The sequence below is a fragment of the Cupressus sempervirens genome, chromosome 1 (genome assembly GCF_028749045.1).
Source record: "Cupressus sempervirens isolate cs-2001-9-10 chromosome 1, ASM2874904v1, whole genome shotgun sequence".
In the NCBI taxonomy this organism is placed as follows: domain Eukaryota; kingdom Viridiplantae; phylum Streptophyta; class Pinopsida; order Cupressales; family Cupressaceae; genus Cupressus; species Cupressus sempervirens.
This window is the reverse complement of record NC_143118.1, coordinates 174,074,020-174,099,295: the sequence shown is the minus strand read 5'-3', so window position 1 is coordinate 174,099,295 and position 25,276 is coordinate 174,074,020. Positions and strand designations below refer to the sequence as shown.

The 25,276-nt window shown below is 34.6% G+C and overlaps 1 pseudogene; it reads left to right on the top strand.

The window, feature by feature from the left end:
* The window catches only part of LOC149576701 (linoleate 9S-lipoxygenase-like), a 41,409-nt pseudogene extending 16,725 nt beyond the window's left edge, over nt 1–24,684 (top strand).
* Nucleotides 24,685–25,276: the final 592 nt, after the last annotated feature.

The window sequence follows — 25,276 nt, the reverse complement described above, 5'->3', positions numbered from 1 at the left end:
TCTTAATGGTCCTCATCCATGGACCACTTTCAGGCTATCCCAAAAAGCTGGCATATTGGTGCCTCTTGTCATCCCCACAAATTGGCATCTTTGACTGCTATTCTTTAAGCCTTCCCTGCTATTCCTTTCCTACAAATTCCATGCAATATAATAGAGAAAAATCAACATCATTTATGAACCTTAAACAGGTTAGTAGCAGTAGGAGCATCAAGAGCATTGAAAGGGTCATCCAAAAGATAAATATAAGCATCCTGGTACAGAGCACAGGCAAGTTATGTATGTTGTTTCTGATCACCACTCAAATTAACACCTCGCTTCCCGATTTCAGTTAGATCACTGAAGGGAAGATTTTCCAGATCCTTCTCTAATGAGATATTTTTTATCACCTCTTTATATTTTTTCTTGTTCAGGGACCTCCCAAATAGTATGTTGTCCTGCATTTGTTCTACTTTGAACCCATGCAGTCTGAGAAACATATGCAAGAGTGCCACAGACTCACAACTGTGGAAGCAAGAGATCAGAACAATGAAAAAAAGGAAAGTGCATTAATAAATAGCTTGCCATTAGGCAAGAGTTTACAACACAACAGTAAATTGTATTTGCAGCTTCTACATATCTCTGCACATAGTTTGTCAGCATCCTTCAAACCATGAATAAAAGTTTGGCAATCATCGAGCAAGGTTTTCTAGGCGAAAGTCTCACCTGATAATCAATTGGTCTATTGTGAACTTGGATACAATATAACATTTTTGGTTCTCTTCTTACATGGGCTCTAGGAGATTACGCTTCCACTTGCTTATTATTGTTGAAGAAAACCAATTAGTGTGAGAGTGAGCCTCAACATGAAGATTGCGTGTCGCTGTTATAGTCTTTGATTTTTATACAGTATTCAATTGCACTTGTATGGGATATTTGTGCTTCAGCATATGTCACTTTAATTTGCAAGCTAGGATTTATCACTCACAAGCTCTCAATCAGGACCAACATCATAAACCAAACTAACAGCTGCCTGATCTTAAAATGTCGACCACGCAATACCTTGTCTTGTCTGATTTATAGTAGCCTTTGTTGTTTTATACTTCCTACCTTTGTCCCGATTAGTTAAGAATTTGATGGGCTTACTAGAAGTAGATATATTGTTCATTTGAGATGCACCTGAAGATGGTGTTGGTATGGTTGTAGGTGCCTGTGAAGACATATCTAAAAGTTGCTTTGAAAGTTTCAGTTTCTTCAAAGTTGTTTGATCAAAAATTCCTTGTGATAGGTACTTGAGAAATACGTATGCTTCTTTTACCTATCTATATATCAGTAGATTGACCACCCTTAGAATTTGTTTTAACAAATATAGTTTTACCACACCGCCAGGCTGAGTGTGACTGTACCTTTTGCTCCCACTGACTGTAATATTGCTGCCTTATTTCTGTGATATCCCCTTTCTCTTTGATTTTCTACATGGTTTCTAAATCACATGAATAATAGTAATATACTTTTGATGTCAATCAGTCTCTTATGCATCATTTGTGATATTTACTACATTTAGACTGTCTTTAAGGTTTACTTCACTGTAATCTGTTAACTCCATAACAATGCTTTTGCTTCTTTACCTTATCCTTGACCTGTATGACTTGAATAATTTCTCATCTGTTATATATGTTATGATAATATTTTCAGTCTTCTATTTATAGTGAGTTGTATGCCCTAAAGAAATCCTGATTCATGTAAACTTGTCACATTTTGATTTTATTTTACACGACTCTAGTATATCTCCATGAATGCACAAACTTTAAAATCAAACTCTTATATGTAGCTTTAACTCATCTTTGGCTTTAGTGCTTTTGGATTTTCGGTCTCCTCTACTCTTAGCCCCTTTCTGATATTCTCGTAAGGCCAGGGGGGTTTGAGAAACTGACAGGATAACTGATAAATATATAAATTCTCATAAGCTGAAGGGAGATCTACAAGCGTGTTTTGTTCTGGAACAATTTCTGTCTGAAGGGGGACTGATATAGATTCCATGTCATTAGAGTGTGCTTGTTGGTATTCTGAATTAAGACTTTCATCGTCAGACCCCTGATGTATTCCTTCCCATAAAGGAGAAGAAACATGGTGTGTCTTATGTGAGGGCTACTTGCTATTAAGATAATCAAGGGTTTTGGTAGTAATAATTAAAAATTAGTGTATTGATTGAAAATTATAGAAAGAAAGAGACAATTTAAATTATTAGCCAATATGCTAACTATTCCATTAAATTTATATCATAAATACCACATAAAACATAGAAGCTTACATTAATGTGGTAAAATAACAAAAACAACATAATTTTTCTTTTCTTTACCATTCTAAAAACAGAGTATACTATGTCAAAATAGAGAATTCAGTTTTCCTTTCATGCTGATCATTGAGTGGGTTAGATTGTTCAATTATTTAGTGTAATATCCCTTTCTCTATTATTGATTTCTCTCTGCTTTAATAAATTCTACAGGTTTGAATGTGAATGAATAGGTTTGGTTTAATTATATTATATATTAGATGATACATAATCATCTCTAGATTCTTTCTCTTTAACAAATAGCATGACCTGGAAAATTGTTGAATAATTAAATTGTTGAATAATTAACTTGCCTTTCCAGTCTTTTTGTATTTTCCTTCAGATTATCATCAAATTTACACTTAGTCTGAGACAACTTAAATCTACAGATGTTTTCATATGATATGACACATTTATTTTGTAGTTTCTTGTAAAGTTAGCATAATATGAAAGCCAATAGTTTTAATGGAGGAAGTTCGTTAAACCATAATTAGATTTTTAATATGCATATACATACAAAGGATATGATAGTTAACAATAAACATTATGTTTCTATGGCATTTGAGCTGTTCGAACACTATTAGAAAAAGGAAGTTTTTGCTTTCTTGCAGAAATAATCTGAGCTCAACTTAGCTTATTGGTAGGCTCAACATACTGTGGATTTATACAACATCTATAGGAATAAGGATTTTTCCACATAATTTGAGCTCAATATGCTTTGTCAAATAGCTTTTGATATTAGGAAAGATTTAGTAATAGAGATATGAATCTAGGTCCTCCTCTCATAGGTGCACCCTAAATTATTTTAGAACACTATTTTCTGGAATATGGTGAAGAGTATTTCATTCCAAGTCATCACAATCCCTTTGGACTTGATTCTTGCTTGAGTTCATAGTTTATATTGGTCTCAATGTCTTATTCATGTTGAAAATAAACTGACAATAAAAATGATAAATGTTGATTTTGAAATTTGAAGACATTGAATGTTAGTGGAAATATCATATTATTAAGAGATAATATTTTCTCTTCTGATCTTATTAACTTTGTGGAGAATGCATCTGGAGTGAATCCATTTTGGGTATTTTATATTATGAATCTCTAATAAATTTATGACTAAATAGTAGTCTTATAGACATGTTTTTTCATGTTAACTATACTTATTTATCATTGTGAATTGGATTTTTACTCACTTATTTGGGACTTATAGACTCTTATCATTATTGATAATTATTTGTTTGCTTTAATCACTAGTTTCTTATTCTTGGGGACCACTCCCTTTATATTATAAGGTTAGAAAATTTATGAAAGCTGAGGAAAGATCTCATTTACAAAAATAGTTCATAGGTGGAAAACATACTCAAACAAGTTATTGGTAATAAGTGATGGCATCATGATACCTTATAATTGTTTTTTTATATTTGTTTATGCAGGTTCACCAATTTCAAAATGAAGCTTCAGAGAAGGACCTAAAAATTGTTTTGTTTCATTGTTCACAAGGCCTTGGACAACACAAGCTATATCAAGGGAAGATGTTAGCCATTAGTCATGAACACGAGGCAAGTTCTTTTTAATCTTAGAATGTTTTATCAACACCTTTTGTCCCTGCACTTTTTAATAACAATAGCTTACTTGATTCTTATTGTTGATTGTCTTTTGGAAGATGTTATCTGCCATGAGACATAATTGATTTGTATGCTATTACTTAGTAAACCACCATGCATCTCCATTTTGAAGAAATCTACAACAAATGCTTTGGGATTTCTATTTGCTTATTTGTGTACTATAAATGCTCATTGTCTTTTAGCATGATACATTAGTGAGTTGTTGTAAATGCTTATTTATTCTTAGCACGATACTTTAGTGAGTAAATCCTAGGGTTTATTTTTATCTCTATTTTAATAGCATATTTGGTGACATTGTCATAATATATGACTTTGTTGATCATCATTAGTATTAACTATAAACATGGTTGATTGTCATTCAAGGCTGTGCACTTATATAGTCCATCAAACAATAATATTTTGCAATTGCCAATGGTATTATTAATCATAACACCTCTATTGTACTATCATGTCACTTTATACACCACAATTTCCTTTCATGAGATATCAATAATATTCATTATATTAATGTTTCTTTTATTGCGCATCGCTTCTTTTGATTTGAGACTGCTCAATGAGTGCATTAACTCCTATAGCTGCACATTACCACTATAACAGCATGTTGCCCTAGTGCTATCATCACTGATGCAGTAATGACTTCATTGTATTTCATAAGCTTACTGCTATAGCATTTCATACCATATTTCTCAAACTTATATTTAGATTGATCTTTGGTTAGACCCATAGTTCTTTTTGGTGTGGTGATTTGGGGAGCATCTATTCTTGATTCTGATTGGGTCTTGATCGAGATGGTTCATTTACCTTCTCAAACACAAATACTCGTACCTTTTACCATTCCTCTATGGACATTTTTAGCTTGGTGGGGACAACTAAGGCTTGTTCCTGGTATACCTAGGCCGCTATTTTATAGAGCTCGACTGAGATTGACATCAATCATCTTTCGCCATACCAATTCTCCTTGGATGCTCCCACCCATCTCCTCCCTTCTTGGCAGGAGTTGAATGGACACATTAGACTCAACATTTTCAAGTAGCACATCTCCAAGACTTGGATGAGCCCTCTTGGTGGTTACGCCCTTAGACTGCCTCTACTCACAACACTTTCTGGTGATCTGTGATGGCATTACTATTCATCCCTCTTACTTGAGTCGACATTGGAGCCATGCCTTGCACATCACCCTGGGGCCTTTTAGAGTTGGATCACTTTGACTTGGTTGCCAAAATGATCACCACCTGACCAGAGAGGAACGAGTGTGTCACCTTTGCACCATATCCAAGATAGAGATTGAGACCCACTTTATCTTTAGGTGCTTCCATCTACTATGAGATTAGAGGAAGTTTCCATTGCCTATTGCAGCTTCATGAATCCAATCTTACTAAATTGTATTTTTTGTTGAGTATCTCATCGACCTCCCTATTTTATATTTTTAATTTTGCTAATAAGCATAGAGGATCTTATAGTAACTTGCTTGAGTCTACAGTCCATAAATTCTATTTCTCTTCTTCAGGGTTAGAGGTAAAAGTAATTAAATGTGGTATGCTTTAAGATTTTAGTGTAGCAAAATATTAGTTGAATTGATTTTCTTGGGTGTTCTCTTAGGATGAACTGTTGTGGGGAGCTAGGTGGATATATAAAGCAATAAAAAGTGACAAATATTTGATCTACATTCAAGAAAATGGCTAGAGTTTTGGAACTCATGGATCATACAATATATTTGGGTAATTCAATAAACATGTTGGAACCAGAGTGATTTTATTGAAGGTACAAAAACTTGAAGTCGTGGGTATTAATATATTTCAAGTTTTCATTGTCAGTATTTTTCTGTCTTATATTATTTAAACTAAAACTAAGTAGATGCTATACTAAAAATTGTTTTCATGGATTGACTACAATTGGGTATGCATTGTTTTGTGTAGGAATTCTTGATCAGGAAAGTCTTTTCAAGACTACAAATATCACATTGATAACTTTATCTTCTCTACTGTGCCTGGAACATCAGCCTTTGGAACTAAATACACACCAGGTTAGTTAAAAATTTCTTTATCTAACTGAATGGATTCTACTATTATGATAGAGACCCAAAAACCAAAAACTAGTGTTTATGGCCTATCAAAACCATTCACATACATCAGCCTCCAAATAGGAATGGCAATGCTCGACTTAAACTAACAAGTTTTTGATATAAACTGTTCATAGTTTTAAGTCCTTGTGCATCCAGAGAGATTTGATCAAGCTCGCAAAAAAAACCTATATTATAATGGCATCCATTTGCAAATATTGAACTCTAAAATTTGTCTTTGACAAAGATTCACTTTTCTGTAGTTAGTGATGAATCCAAACAAGAAACACAATCCACGTCTTTCTTCATCCATACATTATTCTTTTGTAGTCTTCTATTTTTTTAATTTTTTTCTAGTATGCACTCTTTTGTCTTTTTGTCCCTCTGTTTTCATCTTCCCACACACTTATTAGTTTGTAGGCACTGGGTTATCTTCCCTCTTACTGCACCCTTCTTCGCTATTTTCTTCCTCCTTACATCTCCTTGTCCTTACCCACAACCCACTTCTCTTTCTTGTTCACAACAACCTCCCTAATTTTCGATGCTCTTCCCTCTTTTATTAAAACTGAATGCAGCTCCCTCTTTTTAAAAAAATTCTTCCATTCGACGTTCCTAAGGAGATTCAACTTCTACTTGATGCGTATTTTCATGTTCAGAATTGGAGTTGAATGGTCTTTCTAAAGAGATTCAACTTCTACTTGATGCGTATTGTCATATTTAGAATTGGACTTGAATGGTCTTCTTAGAATGCAATGATTTACAATTGATTTAATAAATTAGTTACTTTTAATGGCTTTCATTCTTCACATAAGAGGTAATGACAAATGGTTGACATGCTTGCCTTTGCTACACATGTACACCAAATTAGCTGCAGTTAAAATCTCTCTGTTGTTGTATTTACATACCCATTTTCAAAGCCTCAAGTCAACACATGTAGAGAACATACCTGTAAAGTTTTGGATTATCTTATTGGAAAGAATGCTTTTGAGATGGGGGGGGGGAGGGTGAATCAGAAGAACTAAACTTTTAACTGTTTCAAAACCTTAATAACATATTTTTGAAATGAACATGTATGCATATAAATATCAAGCAATCATAAGAAATCAATATGCATCACCACATAACACTTAAGATTTGGTAACCCAGAAACCCTCCAGAAATAAGAAGGTAAAATTGGGGTGGGGATGATACCCACAAAATCACTGTAGTAATAATGTTTAACCACTTTTGATGGTCTGCCCTATTAAAGGCCTGCCCTGTCAAAGGCTTTTACACTGTATCAATAGTGACCTGGTTAAAGGATTTACAAACTCTTTACATGAAGTGTCACCCTGTAAAAAGATTTAGTCACCTAGTTAAAGGATCAATAAAATAGCTGCTAAGCTAACCTATCATCATAGGATTTCCTTTCTAATACAATGGTTAAAGAGCATTAGGTATGATAAACCTGATGGCTTACAATCCTTCGATTGCTGAATACAAGCACTTGATCTGCTCTCTCTAATCTTGATCCTCTGTGATCTAATTCTCTTCTCTTTGATATTAGACTTCCTTATACACTTTTTCCATGCTTTCTATATTCAATCTGATTTCGTCTTCCTTATAAAGACACTCAAAAACTTAGGGTTAGGTATGGATCTATGATCCATATTTAATCTCTGATTTTTTGCTTATTTCTTGCACATCTCTTGTTGGTTGCATGCCTTCTCCATTTTTCTTATTGGCTGCATGAATATTGCATAGGAAATATAAATGATTTGATCTTATCACTTAGATCCTTCAAGATTTGTCTTATGTCGGCTAGAAAAATGGTTTACATTTGAGTTTGTGAAGTCTCAAACTCATATGCTGATTCTGAGTTACTCGACACTTACTGCTTTCTGATGCTCGACACCTACTGTAGCTCAGCTTCTGTATATGTTACTATCTTGCTTGGCATCCTTTAAGACTTGACACCTGAATAATGCTCAGTACTTAGATCATGCTCGGTACCTGTACTTACTCAGCACCTGATCTTCACTCGGCACCTAAAGATCACTCAGCACCTGATGAATTTTGTGACTCGGCACATGCTGTGGCTCGGCATACACAGTGTACTCGGCTTCAATGTGAAAGGTGGTTAAGTGTGTTGGCACTCAAATGTCAAAACAATTTTTAGACTAACAATCTCCCCCTTTGACATGAGTGTCAAAAACACTTAACTAAGAAATATTTATCTGATGTTATGAGTACGCTTTCTGATCTGCTTGATATGTATACAGAGGTTTATCAAAAATGTGTAACTTAATAAAAAATGTGACTCCCCTTGAGTTGATCATGCTAATGTCTTGTGCCATTATGCTTAATGTTCTCTTTAATATATCTTCAACATATTATCTCCCCCTTAGAGTATTATCTCCCCCTTTTTGATACTTATGTTAAAGGGTCCTAAATAGTAATGCCATGTTTGGCCAAAAATGTCTTGTTTACCTCAAGGAGTATTTGGAGAGCTGCATCCCAATTATTTAAAGCAATATCCAATGACTTTTGTTGGATTGCAAGCTCTGCTGCGAGATCAACTAGCCCTTCATGTGTAGAAATATTAGGATCCTTCTTTAGGACTATTTTTGCATACATTTGCTCCTTGTGCAAGACTTCTAAGTGAGGAGTAATGGAGGCTTGAATTTGCATCAGCTTTTCTTTGATAGTGGCCTCTTCTGCTGATAATGCAGCTAATTCCCTTTGTGTGTGTAATGTATGAGAAAATTGCTTTTCACTTTGTGTAGGATCTGAGGGTAGTTGAATGCTGGAGAGTTTTAATTTATTCTCAAGGTTCAAATTTTTTTTATTTATTTCATGTGTGAACCTGGAAAAATCACACAATTTATTGTAAAGGGAAAATATGTTCCCTAATATACTTTTTACATTTTCCAATTTCTTGGCTAGGTCAACCTGTCCCAAAATTATGTTGTTAGCTATTTTTTGGTTGACTTTTCCTATAAACTTCTTTTCTGAACATACCGTTAGTTTTACATTAGTATCATGGTCTTCATTATTTACTTGGTCAACTATATCAGATAATTGCTCAAGTATTGGCCTGTTTTCATCTGGAGGTTGAAGACTAAAAGCATCCATGAATATATATTTTATTTCATTCATTGTCTGCTTGTATTTGTAGTCTTTTCTCATTTCCTCTTGTCTCCTCCTCTTATCCAATGCACTCTGTATTTCATTCATCTTTTCCTCATTGAGAGTGCTTGAATCATAATAGGGTATTCTGATTTCTTCATCAAGCTTAGGAATACCATAATGGATGGTCCTGGCTACCCTTGTAGAACTTGAACGTGGAGTACTGACATGTAAAGTTATCTTTTCAGTACTCTGCTCATGACTGGGTTTGGTGGGAGTTGTTGTTTTCAATAATTTAACCAAAGTTTGTATTGCAGACTCCTCTTTATTTTGGGTTTCTTCCTTCTCCTCTTCTTCTTGCTTGTCTCCTTTTTGTTGAGTTACTACTGCTGGAGGTGTACTCACTGTCTGAGCTATTGTCCCTGTGATTACCTCTGTTGTTGCACTCAGCTCCTAATGAATTTGAGTGACTAATCTTGGTGGTGACGGAGGTGGTAGAAATGTAAGCCCAGTAGTTTGAATGACTTGAGGTGGTTGTTGTGATGGCACCTTGACCTCTTTGAGTTTATCTTCTGACTTTTGAAGATTATCCGCACTGACCAATATGGGATTTGTACACAATTGTGCTTGTAGATTTGTTTGGTCAAGGATCTTAGTAAGATCCATTGCAATTAATGGATTGATGTTTTGACATGTAGTATCAACAACATCCTTAATCTTTATGATTTCTGTAGGTGTGGTAGGTGAGTGAGGCGAGCTAGGAGGTGAAAGATGTGTGCTTTGCACATTCTGTTGTTCATCAGTTCCTTTGTCTTCATCTTTTCTTTCCTCCTCTCTTTCTTTCTTATTTTCCTCTTCTTCAACCTTTTTCTCTTCTTCAGTTTTCTTTTCTCTCCTCTTTCTTCTTTCTTCTTTCTTTGGGTTTCGCAACAGATTCTTCTTTGTATATTTCTTCAAGAACATCTTCAAATGTTTTGTACAAGTTTTTCCATACTCTTGTTTTTCTTTGCACAACTTCTTCAATTTTATTTTGCAGGATGGAGAATGCCCTATATTTAGGTGTAAACCTTTTGTTGTGCCTTTTGACTACTTGAGTTACCTGTTCTTTTGTCAAATCAGGCAGTAGGTTTGCTAGGGTTGATTCCCTCATCTCTTTCTCCATCATTTCGCATAAATGCCATTTGTCTTCTATAATTTTAGACAATTCTTTTGGCAACTGTCCATCTAGTTCAAGAGGTGTATACTTGAACTGTGCCATAAATGCATAGACTGATTCTTCTATGCTATTTTGTTCCTCTTTACTCAACTTATTGAAATCAATCTTTTTCATTTCATTTGTCTCCATTCTTAATCTTCTTACATAATATATCAATTGAAGATTTAGGAGGACTTACATCTTCAGTCTGATCTTCTTCATCAGTATCAGGTTGGGCCACATATCTTTTCCTTTTCTTTGGCTCTTCTTATGCCTTTGTGTTTTTCTTCTTTGTGGCTTCCTCTTTAGCCTTCTGGGTAGAGGCCCTTGTTGTAGCTCTAGTTGTTGGCTTCTTTGGTGTTTGTACAACATCTTTCTTTGGTGGGGGCTGAGAAGTAGGAGAGGTCTTTGTTTTCCTTTTAATGACTCTGCCTCTGATGGGTGCTTCCTTGGTTTTTGTTTCCTCGACACTCTCATCTTTTTCTTCTCCTTGTCTTTGAGGTAGTTCAAGCAGCTCTTGTTCTGGCTCACCTTCTTCTTATCCTTCACTAATCTCTTCTTCTTCACCTGCTGAACTTGATTCTTCAACACCAAATTTCTTCTTTATCTATTTTACCAACTTGTCCTTTTTCTTTACTGCTGAGGCTGTCTTGAGTTCTATAACAACTCTTGATTTTACAATGTCATATGTCCCAAATGCCTTGGCAGATTTGTCCATTTCCTCTGCAAGTAAAGCTATGATGGCTGTAGAAGCTTGGTCAACATCAAGCTCATATCCTAATGGTCTAAGCCATCTTGTCCTTGGAAGGACTTCTTGAATGTAGATGTAATCAATATCAACAAGAAAACATATGTCATTCATATGCTTTTCTACCAGTGAGACTGGTATCCTCATTATGTTCTTCATTGCATTTTTGAAATCCTCAAAATAGATAGACATTTGATCGTCAAAGCTATCTGCCATTTTTGCAATGAAATCATTAATTTGATCAACAATGGTTTTATTTTGACTCCATTTGACTTTGCCAAATGAAGGGAATTCCTTCATTACATAGAAGAACATACAAACCAACACTGAACCAAATTTGCACTGTGCTCCCTTGGATTTTCTAATAGCTCCAAGATTTTCATTAATCTGTTGCAACAAGAGCTCTACAAGATCATAAGTGTGATCTTTCTTTACAAGTTTATGTGCGACATCTACTACTATGCATGGTACACTATTTAACCTGCTGGATTGGTAAAACTTATGTGATATGATCCTTATAGAAAAATTTAAAAGGGGATCAGTTATGGTATCTATAGTCATGCCTCTATTGTTCCACTTTGCTCCTTTGTTCTTCTCAATTGTTTCCTTCTTTTCGCTTCTCAAGGTTTTTGGCTGATCTAGGGTTGGAAAGCTAGTAACCCTATGAACCATCTTCTTGGTAATCTTGACTTTCCCTTGTTCTAACCAGAATGATCCATCATGGATTCTGCTGAGTATAATGCCTATCCACTCATTTTTGAATACTATTGGAAAAACTAGGGCTTTGGTTAAACCCTTCTTTTCTATGATAGAAAAATCATCTTTCAGAATACCATTATCACAGAGTTTGTCATAGGCATTAAAGATTTCCAAATCTCCTATGGCCCCTATTTTACAATTATAGCATTTTTGCACATCCTGAACCATGACAACTTTTTCAGGGATGGCGGATAGGGCACCAGCGGGATCATTTTTGTATGCAACCTCTGGTATTGGTCTAAACTCAGGTTGCTTTACTTCGTTGTTGACAAGTTGAATTTCATGACTCATTTTCTCTTGGGTCATTTTTGAGCTTGTCGCCATTTTTATCCGAACTAGGGTTTCAACAATTTAAAGAAAAACTTTTCAAACTGTAAAACTTGACACTTGAAGGAAATGCCTGGATAGATACTTTGATCGCTTGGGTAGATGCCGAATTGCTGCAAATCACTCGTTGAAAGCTTGAAAATCGCTCAGACGTGCTCAAAATAACCGCTCTTCGTTTGAATGGCTCAAGAATGAATGTAATTTTACTTTTAAATGACTAAAGAAACTTTTGCATTTAATGCATTTTGGTACCTACACCTATCACTCGGCTTCCAAATGTTTTTCAACTCGGCATCTATTCGACAACTATGCTTACTCGACATCTACTAACTTTGCTGATTAACTCGACATCCAAAGCAGTTTTACCCGGTATTCAAAGACGACTCGACATCATTGTTTGAATTTTAGTCTTAGCATCTTATCTTATGCTTAATTCTTCTTTTCAGTGCTTCTTTGTCTTGGGACTGATGTATGATATATCTTTGTATATTAGTCCCATATATCTCCCTTATGCTTAGTTTGATGAAGTGTGATTACTTACCCGTTAGGTGAAGTGATCTCTTTTCTTGATGTATTGTACTCATCTCTCTTCTTCCAAGTCTTATTCATTTGTCATCTTATGACATCAATCTTTTCTTTTCCTTTGTTGGCTTCAATATTTGGTGCTTTGGACCTTGTAGGACAGTTCTTGCTGGTATGACCAGTTTTCAAACAACTAAAACATGTAATTTGGCTCAACCATCTTTTATAGTTTCCTTTGAAATGTGTTCTTATGCAATTTTGGGGTGTATGTCCATATTCCTAACAATAGTGACAACTGTACCTGGTGTTATAATCCCAATGGTAGTGGCTTTCATTCCCTTTTTTCTGGTTGATTTGATGTCCTCATGGGCTTTGATCTGCATTCAAATGCCCTATGTCCATATTTCTTGCAGTTATGACAATGTCCATCAAATCTTTGTGTTCTTGGGGTTTTGGATTTACAATCTTGTGTCATATGTCCTTGCATTTTGCACTTGTGATAGTAACTCTTGCTTTTATGTGTGTTTGGCTGATTGATTCTTCTACTCCTGCAAATATTAGCAGTATGTCCCTTTTTATTACAGTAATGACAAGTGGGTTTAGAATCCTTACCTTTGTCACTTCTTTTCTCAACACTCTTTGATGATTCACCAACTTCAGTGCTGTTGTATCTAAGTCCTGACATATCATGCATTGATCTTGGCATTTCAGCAACCGTTTAAAGTACTTTATGGCTTCACTTGACTTGTTGAGATTTTCTACTATCTCCTTTTCTTTGTTCAGTTCATTTTGTAATTGTTCATTTTGTATCCTCAGAGTAGAGATCTCAATATCTTTCATATTAAGTTCATGATGAAGGTTCATCATTTGAGCAAGTGTATCCATCTGCATGTTTGAGATCCTTGTTAATGGAGTACTCTTTTCTTCCAGTCTGTTTGCAAGATTTCTTTTCTCATCTTCCATCATGACTCTATCCTCAACTGCTCTTTTCTTTTGTTCAGTGATTTCACATAACATTATGGTCTGTGATTCATGTTCCATCTTGAGAGATCTTATCTCATTTGCTTGAGCTTCATTTTTCTCCATTAGTTCTGTTATTGCTGCATCAAATTCTTTAGTGTCTCCATTGGCAAACACTTGTGTGGTATCAATTTCCTTGTAGTGTATGTCATTTTCAGTTGTGGCTATCTCCTTCTTTTTAAAGGTTTTCTTAATTCCACTCTTGCTTCCTCTACCTTTTGTAGAGCAAGATGCACATCTATCACCTGGTTTTCAATGATCTTTCCAAGTTTGAAAAATTCCATCCTTAGATCTTTTCCTCCAAGCTGTTAGGCTTCTCTTTGAGAGAAACTATACTCTGGTACCAATTGTTGGATTATCTTATTGGAAAGAATGCTTCTGAGAGGGGAGGGGGGGGGGGGGGGGGGGGGTGAATCAGAACAACTAGACTTTTAACTATTTCAAAACCTTAATAACATATTTTTGAAATGAACATGTATGCATCACCACATAACATTTAAGATTTGTTAACCCAGAAACCCTCCAGAAATAAGAAGGTAAAACTGGGGTGGGGATGATACCTACACAATCACTGCAGTAATAATGTTTAACCACTTCTGATGGTTTTCCCTGTTAAAGGCCTGCCCTGTCAAAGGCGTTTACACTGTATCAATAGTGACCTGGTTAAAGGATTTACAACACTTTATATGAAGTGTCACCCTGTAAAAGGATTTAGTCACCTAGTTAAAGGATCGATAAAATAGCGGCTAAGCTAAACTATCATCATAGGATTTCCTTTCTAATACAATGGTTAAAGAGTATTAGGTATGATAAACCTGATGGCTTACAATCCTTTGATTGCTGAATACAGGCACTTGATCTGCTCTTTCTAATCTTGATCCTTTGTGATCTGATTCTCTTCTCTCTGATATTAGACTTCCTTATACACTCTTTCCATGCTCTCTATATTCAATCTGATTTCGTCTTCCTTATAAAGACACTCAAAAACTTAGGGTTAGGTATGGATCTACGATCCATATTTAATCTCTAATTTTTGGCTTATTTCTTGCACATCTCTTATTGGTTGCATGCCTTCTCCATTTCTCTTATTGGCTGCATGAAGATTGCATAGGAAATATAAATGATTTGATCTTATCACTTAGATCCTTCGAGATTTGTCTTATGTCGGCTAGAAAAATGGTTTACATCTGAGTTTGTGAAGTCTCAAACTCATATGTTGATTCTGAGTTACTCGGCAGTTATTGCTTCCTGATGCTCGACACCTACTATAACTCGGCTTCTGTATATGTTCCTATCTTGCTCGGCATTCTTTAAGACTCGACACCTTAATAATGCTTGGTACTTGTACTTACTCGGCACTTGAAGACTGCTCGGCTCCTGAAGATCACTCGGCACCTGATGAATTTTTTGACTCGGCACATGCTGTGGCTTGACATACACAGTGTACTCGGCTTCAATGTGAAAGGTGGTTAAGTGTGTTGGCACTCAAATGTCAAAACCATTTTTAGACTAACATAAAGTTTTTTAAATTAGAAATCAAATCTTCTTTAAATTATCAAAAGCTTGTAATCAACATTTGAAACCATGCTTTATCTAGTTTACAATTAAAAAAGTTTTAAGTCCCATCTAATTTGTTCAACCATTTGTGTGATGAGCGAGCAACCTTGAGTGTGAGATTTGAATGTGCCAAACCTAGCACTCTCTATCCACATGCAGGTCTAGCTCACCACCAATGTTCCTACTCATTGAATTAATTTGTTTTGTTCCCTTCTTGTAGGCCATATCTGCAAAACTATAAACTTCTAATTTTCCTTATTTTAAAAGGTGCTAGCTCAATGGACGAGCACCTACATTAAAAGTAGGGGATGGTGGTTCAAATCCATCATGCCTTAACATGAATGAATGAATTATATTTTAATTTATATTAAATAATATGATTTTTTAAATTTATTAGTTTATACCATCTTCTATATAATCATCTTAAGAAAGACAATAAATGAGATTAAAGACAATAGTTTCTATAAAGACAAAATTAAGATTGTCTCTAAGAGACAATAATAGTGTTGTTCTTTATTGTCTTTATAAGACAATAATTTATGATAATATTTTAAGATACTCACTTAAAGACAATACATAAGACAATACATAACTTTTTTTTGTCTCAAATTACAACAATTCACTTAAAAATTGTCTCCAATAATATCTTAAAACCCCCCTTCATGTTGTAGTGTATATTTTGTGCAAAAGTTACGAGCATGCATGGAGAAGTGATGAGGAATTTTCACGTCAAGCACTTGCAGGCGTAAATCCAATTGTGATTGAGTGTTTATAGGTAGCACAAATTCTCATTAATCTAGCTCAATTAGTCTCTTCTCTCTTCTTTCTTATTATAGAAAACATTTTACTGCTTTGTGACAGAAATTTCCTCCATCCATTATTTTAGATGAAAAGACATATGGTCCCCAGAGGAGCGCTATCACAACCCAACACATAGAAGAGAAACTTGAGAGCCTTTTAGCGGATCAAGTAATTTCTCGATTTAAAAGTGCCCTTGTTTTATAGAGGTTATTAAACTGTAATAGATATTTGATGTGAAAATTATAGGCTATTGCATTGTAAAGATTGTTTGTTGTTGGCTACTATGATTTTTACATGCGCTACGTCGACCATATCGATAAGCTTTCGGATGATGTTAAAACATATGCAAGCCACACAATTTACTTTCTCATGTAGGATAGAACCCTAAAGCTAGTGGCCATAGAGTTGTGTCTCCCACCCATTGATGATAATGTAGTTGTAAGAAAGGTCTTTATACTGGGCAAGGACATAACAGAGGAAGGAGCGATGTGGCAACTTGCCAAAGCCCATACGAAAGTCAATGATGCAGGATACCATTAGCTCGTCAGCCATTGGGAAGCATTATTACCATCTAGACTTTGTTAAAACGAAACAAGATTACTGAAGGCAAAGATAAAAAAAATACACAAAAATAAAATTGATTTTATTTCCTTACTGCCTTTGCTGAAATACATTACATAAGGCTTCTATTTATAGAGGTTTGAGAACTCTCTCTAGAATATACCAAACATTTTACCCATGCTATAATATTAAATATGGAATTAAATATGGATGGCTTAAGTTGTGGCTGGAGCAGCTGATTGTCTCCTATTTATTATGGATGGCTAAGAGTGTGGGTTGGACGGTGGACTATCTGCTGTGCAATTACTTTGGACGGTGGGTGGTTGCAAAAATTAATACCAACAACACTCCCCCTTAATTTTTGTCATTAACAAATTTTACATCAGTAATACCCAATTTCTCCCACAAATATTCAAAGTTATTCTTTGGCAATGCCTTAGGGAAAATATTTTCCAATTGATCTTTAGATTTGCAAAACTCGAGGTAGATTTCTCCATTGTTGACCAATTCTCTGATGAAGTGGTACCTTGTATCAATATGTTTGCTCCTCTTATGAAATACATGATTTTTAGATAATGCTATTGCTCATTTGTTATCATAAAGAATTGGTGTTGATTCCTCCTGATGATGGTGAAGATCAAACAAAATTCGACCCTTCCATACTACTTGACATGTTGTGGAAGTGACAGCTACATATTCTGCTTCAGCTGATGAGATCGTCACTATAGGTTGCTTCTTTGATGCCCATGATAGGGCTCATGATCCAAGGTGAAAGATATATCTGGAAGTGCTCTTCCTATCATCAATGCTACCTACAAAATCATTGTTAGTATAACCAATCAAACAAAATTTGTTAGTTTTGGAATATAGGATTCCATATCCTATTGTTCCTGCAATATATCTTAATATTCTTTTTCCAACTTGCCAGTGAGAATTTTGTGGTGACTCCATGAACCTTGAGATCAAACTGGCACCATACATGATGTCTAGCCTTGTAGCTATCATATACATTAAACTTCCAACAAGTCTTTTAAACATAGTTGGATCAAAATTTGAGTCCTCTTCCTTGCTAAGTTTTGTTCCTATTGCAACTAGAGTTGATGTTGGATTGCAATTCATCATTTTAAATCTCTTCAAAACATCCTTTATATACTTGGATTGACAAATGAAGATACCTTTGTCACATTGAATAACTTCAATACCTAAGAAATATCTCATCAACCCCAAATTTGTCATTTCAAATTCTTTCATCATTTTTGACTTGAACATGTGTATTGATAGATTTCCAATGAATATCAAGTCATCAACATACAAACATACAATCAAAATCTGGCCTTCCTTATTAGTCTTAACATACAATGTGGCTAATTGTTACTTCTATTGAATTGATTACTTATCATGTATGAATCAATCCTCTTATACCAAGTCTTAGGAGCTTGTTTCAAACCATAAAGTGCCTTATTTAGTTTATATACCTTGTTTTCATGCCCACAAACCTCATAACCAGGTGGTTGTTTAACATATACCTCTTCATCAAGAAAACCATTCAAAAAAGCTGATTTTACAACCATTTGATTCACTTTCCAATCATTTTGTGCAACTATTGCTAAAATAGTTCAAACCGTGTCAAGTCTAGCAACTGGAGCAAATGTTTCATTATAATCAACTCCATATTGTTGTGAAAAAACTTTATCAACTAGTCTTTCCTTATGCTTAACAATTTCACCTTTTGCATCAAATTTAGTTTTGTAGACCCATTTGACTCGTATACATTCTTTTCCTTTAGGTAAATACATTAATTCCCATGTGTTATTTCTTTCAATAGAGTCAATTTCTTCATCCATTTCTTTGATCCATTTATCTTCTTTAATTGCTTCATCAAAATACAATGGATCACAAGAAAATAAAGCAAAATTTGAGTAAATGTCTACATTCTCTTCTTCTTGATCATATATCTCTTTTAACCTTCTTGTCTTCTTACCTTTGTAACTTGGTGTTGAGAATGTAGAATCTGATTTATCACTTACATTTGAACCTAGAGATGAGGCCCCTTGCACAAAGTTCCTTGGTGGAGTATTGGGTGTTGATTGAGTCCTTTGTTCCTTCAATTCATCATCACTTTGTAATATTGGTGATCCTCTTATGACTTGTTTGTTATCATTTTCATTCCATGAATCTTCTTCTTCAAATTTAACATCCCTGCTAATGATTAATTTCTTTGAAACAAGGTTATACAATCTATAAGCCTTTGATTCTTCACTATAACCAATAAAGATGCATTTTTCACTTTTATCATCCAATTTCTTTCTCAATTCAGATGGCACTAATGAATAAACAACATATTCAAAAAATCTTAAAATGAGATACATTATGTTTCTTTCTATTCCATGCTTCGTGTGGAATTGTGTTATTAATACTCTTTGTAGGACTCTTGTTCAAGATGTATATAGCACATGCTACTGCTTCTGCCCAAAACTCACTGGATAGATTTTTGGCCTTCAACATACTCTTTGCCATTTCCATTATGATTTTGTTCTTCCTCTCTACTACACCATTTTGTTGTGGTGTGTACCTTGTGGTAAACTGCTTCTTAATTCCATGAGATCTACAAAATTCTAGAAACTCATTAGAACTGAATTCACCACCTCTATCAGATCGTAATACTTTGATGTAGAGTCCACTTTTTTTTTTCAGCCAAAGTTTTATACTCCTTAAATTTTTCAAAAGCTTCACTCTTTTGTTTGAGAAAGCATATCCAAATCTTCCTACTAAAATCATCAATAAATGTTAGGAAATATATACTTCCTCCTAAAGATGGAGTTTGCATAAGTCCACATATATCAGTGTGAACTAATTCCAATTGTGCTCTTGTTCTATATGAACCTCCTACTGCAAAGCTTTCTCTATGTTGTTTTGCCAAAATACAACATTCACATGAACTTGGTGGTTTCAATATCTAATGCAATCCTTTCACCATATTTTTCTTTTCTAACAAGCTCAAAGCATCAAAATGAAGATGACCATACCTCAAATGTCATAGCCACAACTGATCTGAGTATACTATCTTAAAACTAACTTCTTTTCCTCTTTGAATGCAATGAATCTAGAGGGGGAACATTCGATTTTGTGTCATGTTGACTCTTGCAATTAACCTGCCATCAGGATTTCTATCCAAGATTATGCAAACATCATTATCAAAAGAAACTTTATAACCCTTTTGTACTAGTTGACCAACACTCATGAGATTGTGTTTTAATCCATGCACAAAATACACATCAGGAATCTATCTTTTTCCTCCATTTTTTGTCGAGACATTTATAACACCTTTTCCCATTACAAAGACTTCACTATCATTTCCTAGCTTTACTTCAGATTTTACCAAATCATCCAAGCTAGCAAACAAATTTTTATTTCCAGTCATATGGTTACTACATCTACTATCTAGAAACCATATATCACTAGAACTTTCTTGAGCAACATTACAAGTTATAAATAAACTTCCTAAATTGTTATCAGATACATCTGAGTAATTAGCACCACTCTTTTCAATCTTGTCTTGTTTCTTTCTATATTCACTTGCAATATGACCAAATCTCTTACAATAATGACACTGAATTTGAGATTTATCAAACCTTGATGATGGGTGTTGGAATGAACTTTACCATGTCCTCTATTCGAACTTTGAATGGATTGATTTGTTCTTTCTTATTGATTTGGACTTTCGCATCCATCTATGCTTCTACCTCTTTCTCTTCCTCTGCCAAAAGATACTTGTGATCTAAAAGCATTCTCCAAAGAAGAATTGTTATTTCTATTTATTCTTGATTCATGAGATAAAAGTGAACCCATTAACTCATCAATAGACAGTACTATCAGATCCTTAGATTCTTCAATGGCAACAACAATGACATCAAATTTTCTAGGCAAGCAACAAAGTATCTTTTCAACAACTTTTTGATCTATCAAATCATCACCATGTGATCTAATTTGATTAACCACATTCATTACGTAATTTAGAAATTGATCAACTGAGTTTGAATCCTTCATACACAACTTTTCAAAATCACACCTTAAAGTTTGCAATTTAGCAATCTCAACTTTTGATGTTGCTTGATATTCTGTTTCTAAAATATCCTATACAATTTTAGACTTTTTAGCTGGACGTTAGGGAAAATTGATTCATCTAAAGATTGTTGAATTAGAAAAAATGCTTTAGCATCCTTTTTCCTATTATCTTGTAATTTATCTTTTTCATCTTGTGTTAATGTAGACTCAACTTGTGGTTCATTAAAACCCTGTTCAATAAAATCCCATATGTCTTGAGAACAAAATAATGTTTTTATTTTTATAGCTCGAAATTCATAATTTTTACCAAAAAATATTGAAATTTGTGGTTGACCTATACTACTTTTTGAAGCCATATTAATTCTCACAGTTACAATTACACCTTACAATTTTAAATTTTGTTTTAAAAAGAAAATCCACCAAACAAGTCTAAGCCAATGACATATAACTTAAACAAACAACAATAAAATATTATTTTTCCCTTTTAACAATTTTTGCTCATTAGACTTCACTTCATGAAATCAGCTCATACCTTCTTGAAACATTATCTGATATCTTTTTTTTCTCTCAATCTTCATAGCCACTAATCTTTGACTTTAGAAGCTGCTGATGATTTGCAATAAAGAAAACATTAGAAGCTCCATTCACTGCTACAGTAGTTGTGCATATCAACAAATAATTCTTTTCTTCCCAAGCCTAGCTCTTCATGCTCTGATACTTATTTGAAGACAAAGATAAAAAAATACACAAAAATAAAATTGATTTTATTTCCTTACTGCCTTTGCTGAAATACATTACATAAGACCTCTATTTATAGAATTTTGAAAACTCTCTCTAGAATACCCCAAACATTTTACACATGCTATAATATTAAATATGAAATTAAATGAGCTGGTGATTGTCTCCTATTTATTATGGATGGCTAAGAGTGTGGGCTAGACAGTGGACTGTCAGTTGTGCAATTACTTTGGACGGTGGGTAGTTGCAGAAATTAATACTGCTCACAATTACGACTGCTTTTTGTACAAGGCATTGATTGCTATATTTTTGTAGCGAGCAAGGTTAGGTAATTTTCTTCTTTCCTAAGCGACTGTAGGCTAAGAATGCATTGCCTCATCGAGCCCTTCATTATAGCAACCCACAAACAACTAAGAAAAATGCACCCAGTCTACAAATTATGGATCCCCCATTACCTCGGCACCATGAACATCAATCAGGCTGTCCGTCAGGCTTTGATAAATGCATCAGGTGTTATTGAAGAAGGCTTTACTCCTAGCAGATATTGTATGGAAATGTCATCTAAAGCATACAAAGAGTGGAAATTTAATGAGCAGGGATTGGAAGATGGCCTACTTAATATTAAAAAATAGAAAAGCAAAAGAAACATGGTGACAGTGGATAACACAATTATTTCATTGATCTGGTTGCACACTGAAATCCAATTACATAGTCTCTACAAATAGAGGATTCCAGCTACAAAACTAGTAGAGGAAAATTCTAGGCTTTTGACAAGTGGATGGTTGCATGAGCTGTAAGACTTAGTCCACAAGGAGATGTGGATTTTATTCACATGGTTTTTTGACTATTTCTAACATCCTCCCTTAATTTCTACCTCTAATGATAATTTATGGGAGAAATTACAATAAAAAATATAGATAGGATAGGTCCCGGCATTCAGCCTTGTGAGGTGCCCATTTACAACATAGAAATTTTTAGTTTCCCCTATCACAATCACTATGAAAATTTCATTTTTCTTGTTAAGTGGTTTTAGCTTACCACAAACTCTTCGAAAAAAAATGCTTTAGGATCTTTCACCCAAACAAGTGGTTTTAGTTTACCACAAACTCTTCAGAAAAAATGCTTTAGGATCTTTCACCCAAACAAGTGGTTTTTGTTTACCACAAACCCTTCAAGACTTTTAGGTTTTTCACCTAAATAAGTGGTTTTGGCTTACCACAAACCATTCAATAGATTTACTTAAACAAGTGGTTTTGGATTACCACAAACCCTTCAAACTTCACAAAACCATTGATCCAATGATAGGTAAACCAACTCTAAACTTTTCTCTAGCATACTAATATTGAGTCAATATGAAAAATAATCCATCTACCGAGTCACATGGGTACCCAGCCGCTGTGCTCGCTAGTTCTCTAGGAATATTTTTCAGATACATGGTTCATCAATATAGTAAAAAACTTTTGAAGTGTCGGGTACAATCGATAGTACACCTCTTGCTACAACCATCACTATTGTGATCTTCATATTGCAAACATTGACTTCAACGATTAGCCTTTCTTTTCATTTGACAACAACATATCTTCTCTAGCTTGCTCCAACTTGCATTTTCACAACTCCTTTTCTCTATCAGTTTGGTGAAGTTCCCCAATTTCTTTATTTACTAACCTCCATAAAGCCTTTTCTCTTAGAGCATTCTTGACTACAATCTTCCAATTTGCAAAACCACTTCCATCAAAGATAGGCAAAACTTCATTTGAAGAACCCATGTTAGCAAAAAAATCAGCCTTCAAACAAATCTAGCAATATTCCAGCAGCATAACAGCCCTGCAACCAAATATTACTTCAAAAAAAAATTAGCCCTGCAAACAAACCATTTCCAACAATATATTTCCTTCAACAAAACCCTCTAGCAATATTTCTAGCTGAATTTCTAAATAAATCTCCAGCTGAACTTGGCTAAACCTTGCTTTGATAATATCAAGACACAACAACGCTTGGCATGATAAACAATAGGACCCAACAGCACAGCCCAAAAATCTAACAGCTATGATACCATATTGAAAAATAGAAAAGCAAAAGAAACATGGTGACAGGGGATAACAAAATTATTTCATTGATCTGGCTGCACACTGAAATCCAATTACATAGTGTCTATAAATAGAGGATTCCAGCTAGAAAACCAGTAAAGGAAAATTCTAGGCTTTTGACAAGTGGATGGCTGCATGAGCTGTAAGACTTAGTCCACAAGAAGATGTGGATTTTATTCACATGGTTTTTTTTTTACTATTTCTAACACTTAAAAGGAAAGTGATACATGACCCACTGCAATTCAGTTTTGCTATTTGATCAATGGTTGTTATTTAATGTGTAGAAATTTCAAGGTCTATCAAAGCCACGGCAAAGTTGATGATGCTAAGAAGATGATTAAGGTTAATCTTGCATGTTTTTGATTTGTCTATTCTAATTAAGTGGGCTAATGAAATGGATCCATACATTTAACATACACTGTGCAGGGGGATGGCAGTCCAAGATTCAGAAGCTCCAAATGGCTTGCAGCTTGTGATCGAGGATTACCCATATGCTGCAGATGGCATTGAAATATGGTTTTCCTTAAAAGGATGGGTTTTAGACTACTTGTCTCTATATTACAAGGACGGTGCCTCGGTTAAAAGTGACAAAGAGTCGCAGGTTTGGTGGGATGAAATAGTAAATGTGGGACATGGAGACCTGAAAGACGATCCATCTAGATGGTACAAGATGGAGTCTTTATAAGAAGTAGTTCAAGTAATGACAACTATCATCTGGATTGCATGTGCTCACCACGCTGCAGTCAACTTTGCATAGTACTCCTATGGAGGACACGTGCTCAACTTACCCACCATGAGTAGGCATTTGATTCCAGAAAAAGGAACACCAGAATATGAAGAACTTCTTAAGAACCCGGATGATTTTTTACTCAAGACAGTGTCTAGTCCTAGACAGGCCTCCCTTGTCATGGGTGTACTCGAAGTTTTATCAAAGCATTCAGAATATGAGGTATACGTGGGACAGCTGCAGGGATCTACTAAGGACAGAGTAGATGATCGACGTGTCAAAGAAGCATTCTTGAAATTTTCAAGAAACATGACAAAGATCGAGGAAATTATAAGGGACAAGAATAAGATAAGGGAACAATATAAAAATAGGGCTGGGCCTACAAAAGTTCCTTATAACGTACTCTATACCAGAACGAGTAATTTACTGAAATCGGGTTGTCTCACAGTTGGCGGGGTACCCAATAGCATCTCCATCTGATATGATAAACGCACCTAATATGCTCCAACCCTCATATTGTATTGAAACTATCGTCTTCTTTAGTTGGTTTTGTTAGAAGACGTAATTTTTTCCACCAAAGAAAGGAGCAGTTTGTTAGAGCTCGGAGTAAATAATCACCTTCAGTTCTTCATCGAACTAGAGTTCAAAGTCATGCTTTGTTCCTATTGATATTCTAATGATAATTGATATGTAGTACTGTTAAAATGTTAATTGATATGTATGCCGTCCCTTAACTATGTGAACAACAACCACCAAAAGAAAACAGTATTTATTAGAGGTAAATTAGAGTTTTTAATGTTATTTTCTACCATCGATGGTACCGAGCCTTTTAATAAAAGCAATGTTATAATGCTCTATCACAGAATTCTAAAGAACAGGCCACCATCAAAAATATTTACAACTTTGTACTCTTTATTAATTTATAATTATTTTAAAGTTCATATTTTAGTTAACTATAAGTTAATTAATTATTATTTTACTAAAGTAATTATTTAAAAACTAATAATCTAATTCAAAACCTCTAAAAGTGTATGCTTAGATAAATATTAGGGTAGGTATTGTCTTTCTTTCT